The sequence below is a fragment of the Tamandua tetradactyla genome, chromosome 7, assembly GCF_023851605.1.
Source record: "Tamandua tetradactyla isolate mTamTet1 chromosome 7, mTamTet1.pri, whole genome shotgun sequence".
In the NCBI taxonomy this organism is placed as follows: Eukaryota; Metazoa; Chordata; class Mammalia; order Pilosa; family Myrmecophagidae; genus Tamandua; species Tamandua tetradactyla.
The window spans coordinates 145,150,799-145,156,324 of record NC_135333.1 but is presented as its reverse complement, the minus strand read 5'-3'; the positions used below and the strand labels follow the sequence as shown (position 1 = coordinate 145,156,324).

Below are 5,526 nucleotides of genomic sequence, written 5' to 3'. Positions count from 1 at the left end.
TTTGTCCTTCAATTTTTCCTTTTTCTGTCCCTATTTGTCCAGACTGGCAGTGGTTCTGTTTGTACAGGTCTCACAAGACACTTGTCAGTTTTCCATGCTGTACACACAAATCACATTCATCAGATAATAGGGCCTTCCATAAATCCTTTCTGGATAATTCTATCTCCAATTCTGGCTTTTTCTGAAATGGCTGATTGGTTCAATGTTTGGTTAAATCCTCATGTTGGGCACTATTATCTGGGATCTTCTTTTCTGGAAGCCCAGAATTTTCCAGACCATTAATTTCTGGTTTCCTTGTACACAATAGTTCAGTTCTCAGCTCATCTCTTTCCTGTCACATTTTATTATAAGCTTCAATGAAAAACCAGGTTGCAATTTCCACATTTAGTTTGGAAATCTCTTCAGCTAAGTACTATGATTCACCACTTTAAATTCTGCCCTCCAGCCAACACCAGTAGTCAATTTTCCTAAATTCTCTGTCATTTAAAAACAAGAATTACCTTCCTTCCAGTTTGCAATGACACATTCATCATTTCTGTCTAAGGCCTTATCAGAGGTATCTTTAGAATCCACATTTCTACCCCCAGTCTCTTCAAAGTATTCTAGGCCTTCTCTATGAAGCACCTCAGAATTCTTCCACAATTTTTCCCTTATCAATTTAAAAATCCATTCCAACCTATTTAGTATTCACAAATGACAGTGCCCCACTTCTCTGGTACCAAAATCTGTTTGAGTTGCTAATGCTGCCAGAATGTAATATGCCAGAAATGGGTTGGCTTTTATAAGGAGGGTTTATTAAGTTAAAGTTTACAGTTGTAGGGTCATAAAAATGTACAAACTAAGGCATCCAGAGAGAGATACCTTGAATTAAGAAAGGCCAATCTGGGAAGTCATGTGGCTTGTGTCTGTTAGTCCTTTGGCTTCTGGTTTCAAACAGCTTCCCCAGGCCATTTTATTTCTGCATCCTCAAATGTCTCTGTTGTGTTGGTTCTGAATTTTTTTCCAAAATTGTTCCCTCATAAAGGACTCCAGTAAGCAGATTAAGATCCACCTTGAATGGGCATAAATACATTTCCATGGAAACCACCTAATCAAAAAGCCCCACCCACAAGTAGCTGGGTTATGTCTCTAGAAAAATGACTTAATTAAAAAGATCTTTTAAATTAATAGATATGCCCCCACAAGATTGGATTAGGATAAAGAACATGGCTTTCCTGGAGTACCTGAAGGCCTCAAACCAGCACAAACACAGATATACATCTCCAAGAAGTGCAACATATTCTAAGCAGAATAAATCCTAAGACCTACTCAGAGACATACACTGATCAGAATTTCAATTGCAAAGACAGAGAATTCTAAAAGCAGCAAGAGAAAAAATAGAATTCTGAAAGCAGCAAGAGAAAAGCAGCTCATCACATACAAGAGATCCTCAGTAAGACTAAGTGCTGATTTCTCATCAGATACCAGGGAGGGGAAAAGGATGTGGTATGATATATTCAAGTTACTAAAAGAGAAAACCTGTCAGCCAAAAATTCTTTATCCAGTAAAACTGTCCTTCAAAAATGAGGGAGAGTTTAAAATATTCACAGATAAACAGAAACTAGGAGAGTTCATCAACAAGAGATCTCCCCTACAAGAATTATGAAAGGGAGTTCTGCAGATAAAGGAAAAGACAGGAGAGAGTAGCCTGGAATAGTATGAAGAAATGAAGACCATCAGTACCTGGAATAGTGTGAAGAAATGAAGATCATCAGTACCTTTACTAAAGGGTAAATGCAAAACCCAATAGTACTTTATCCTCAGTATAAAACCCTACACTTTTATTCCTAAAGGTTCAGAGTATAATTGAACATGGAAAAGACATATTTCCTGACAATGAGCAACACAAAATATGAAGAGGCAATGTAGGACAAAAACAACATAAAGGGGAAACAGAGGGATATGGGAGCAGAGAACATGCATGCTATTGAAGCTAAGTTGGTATTTTTTTCAAATTATAGGTTATTGTATTGGTTTGTTAAAGCTGCCAGAATGCAACATACTAGAAATGGAATAGCTTTTAAAAAGAGGTTTTACTTTTACAAGTTTACAGTTCTAAGACCATAAAAATGTCCAAACTATGGCATCCAGTGACAGATACCTTGACTCAAAAAAGGCCGATGGGTCCAGAACATCTCTCTCAGCTGAGAAGGTATGTGGCGGTCATCTGCTGGTCCTTTGTCTTCTGGTTTCAAATAGCTTCCTGGGGTGTTTTCTTTGGAGACGTATCTCCAAACGTCTGGGTCTCTTGTTGGCTCTGAGCTCTTTCCAAAATGCTTCGCTTTTTAAAGAACTCCAGCAAACTATTCAAGACACCTTAAATAGGAAGAGTCAATCTCCATCTAATCATAAGATCTCACCCATAATTGGGTGTGTCACATTTCCAGGGAAACAATCAAATCAAAGTTTCTGCCCCATAATATTAAATCAGGATTAAAAGAAATATGGCTGCCCCCAGGAAATTGGATCAGGAAAAAGGATCCAGTGGCTTTTCTGGGGTATATTACAGCTTCAAATTGGCACAGTTACAGATGTAGTTTGTGAAATATAAGCCCAGGGCAACCCCAAAGAAAGTATCTTAAAAATAACAAAAACAGAAATGAGGAAGGGGTTAGTCAGATACATCACAAAAGATCCAACTATACAGAAAAGGAGGTTGCAATAAAGGAGAAGGGAGTTATAAAAAGATTTGATGTATAAAAACCAAAGGGCCAAGTAGTATTGAATGTTAATGGATTAAATTACTCAATCAAAAGACACAAATTGGCAGAATATATTTTAAAAAAACCACCATGATACAACTATACATTGTTTATAAGAGACTCACCTTAAACCCAAAGGCACATATAGGTTGTAAGTGAAAGGATGGAAAAAGATATTCCATGCAAATAGTAACCAAAAAGGAGCTGAGGGAGTCATACTAATATTGGACAAAATAGACTTTAAGTCAAAAGCTGTTATAAGAGACAAATAAGGGCTCTATATATGAATAAAAGGGGTAATATGCTAAGAAGAAATAGCAATCACAAATATTTATGCACCTAACCAGGGTGCCCCAAAACATAGGATGCAAACAGTGGCAAAGCTTAAAAGAAACACAGAGGCCTACATGTCACTGCTGCTGCTGCGGCCATGTCTCTAGTGATCCCCAAGAAGTTCCAACACATTTTGCGAGTATTCAACGTCAACATTGATGGGTGCCTGGAAAATGCCATTAAGGGTGTGGTGTGAAGGTATGCTCATGTGGTGTTGAGGAACACAGACATCAACCTCAAGAAGGCAGGAGAGCTCCCTGAGGATGAGGTGGAACATGTGATCACCATTATGTAGAATCTGTACCAGTACAAGATCACAGGTTGGTTCTTGAACAGACAGAAGGATGTCAAAGATAGAGAATACCACCAGGTCCTGGTCAATGGTCTGGACAACAAGCTCCATGAAGATCTGGAGCAAGTGGAGAAGATTCAGGCCCATAGAGGGCTGCGCCTTTTCTGGGGCCTTCGTGTCTGAGGCCAGCACACCAAGACCACTGGCCACCGTGGTCACACTGTGGGTATGTCCAAGAAGAAATGAGTCTATTGGCCTTGTCTATTAATAAATAGTTTATACACCTAAAAAATGAAAAGAGAAATAGATACCTCTCCAATAATAGTTAGAGACTTCAGTACACCAATCTCATCAATAGATAGAATACCTAGATGTAAGATCAATAAGAAAACAGAGAACTTGAATAATGCAATAAATGAACTAGACCTAACAGGCAAAATAGAACATTACACCCTAAAAGAATAGGAGATACACTCTTCTCAAGTGCACATGATCATTCTCCAGGATAAAACACATGCTGAGTCACAAAACAAGCATCAATAAATTTTAAAAGACTGAAATTGTTCAAAGCATCTTCTCTGACCATAACGAAATAAGACTGGAAATCAATAACAAGCAGAGACTTTATTCTTGAAGACAATTGTTTAACTATATAGCTTTTACAATGTGACTGTGTGATGGTGAAAACCTTGTACCTGATGCTCCTTTTATCCAGATATGGACAGATGAGTGAAAAAAATAAGTAGAAGAAATAAATAAATAGTAGGGAGGGATAAGCAAAAAAAATGGGTAGATTGAAATACTAGTGATCAATGAGAGGGAGGGATAAGGAGTACATGATGTATGAGTTTTTTCTTTTTTCAAAAAATGTCTTTTTCTGGAGTGATGCAAATGTTCTAAAAATAATCATGGTGATGAATACACAACTATTATGATGATATTGTGAGCCATTGATTGTATACTTTGCATTGTATACTTTGGATGGCCTGTATTTATATATCTCAATAAAAAACATAACAAATAGAGAACGGGAATTCAACAAATATATGGAAATTAACAAAATCTTAAACAATTGGCGGATCAAAGAATAAGTCACAAGGAAAATCAGTCAATATCTTGAGACAAATGAAAACAAGATGACAACATATCAAAACTTATGGGATGCAGTGAAGCCAGTGCAAAGGGGTAAATTTATAGACCTAAACATGGAAAAAGAAGAAAGCTCAAAGCAAAGACCTCACTGCACACCTGGAAGAACTAGAAAAAGAAAGCAAACTAAACCAAAAGCAAGTAGAAAGGAAAGAAATAAATGAAATTGAGAATAAAAAATCAGTAAAAGCATTAACAAAACCAAAAGTTGGTTCTTTGAAAAGATCAATATATTCCCAAAGTATTGAAAGCAGGGACTTGAACAGATATTTGTATACAATAGCCAAAAATGTAAGCAACTCAAGGGTCCATCTATGGATGAATGAATAAACAAAATGTGGTATACACAAGTGTGCCAGTTTGAAAAGTTGTGTGCCCCAGAAAAGCCATGTTCTTTAGTCCTGATTCAATAATCTTGACTGGGATCTTCTTTATTAAGTTGTTTCCATGGAAATGGGGTCCACCCAATCATCAGTGGAATCTTTTGATTAGGTGATTTCGATGGAGCTGTATCTTCACCCATTCAAGATGGGTGTTCATCTGCTACTGGAGTCCTTGAGGAAGGAACTGTTTTGGAAAAAGCTTCAGAACTAACATAGAGACATTTGGAGATGTAGAAAGAAAATGCCGCTGGGAAGCTGTTTGAAATGAGAAGCTGGGAGAGAAAGGTAGCAGACATCACCACGTGCCTTCCCAGCTGACAGGGAAACCTCAAATGTCATCAGCCCTTTCTTGAATAAAGGTATCTTTCTCTGCCTTAGTTTGGACATTTTTATGGCCTTAGAACTGTAAACTTATAACATAATAAATTCCCTTAATAAAAGCCAACCCATTTCTGGTATGGTATTTCCAGCATTAACAAACTAAAATAACATGCAATAGAATATTATTCAGCCATAATAAGAAATGAAGTTCTGATTCAGTTGCAAAATGTATGAAACTTAAAGATGTCATATTGAGTGAAATAAGCCAGACAAAAGAAGACAAGTATCATACGATCTCACTTATATG

At 37.1% G+C, this 5,526-nt stretch overlaps 1 pseudogene; it reads left to right on the top strand.

The window, feature by feature from the left end:
* The first annotated feature begins 3,171 nt into the window (after window positions 1-3,171).
* On the top strand, window positions 3,172-3,612 carry LOC143690216 (small ribosomal subunit protein uS13 pseudogene; annotated as a pseudogene).
* Window positions 3,613-5,526: the final 1,914 nt, after the last annotated feature.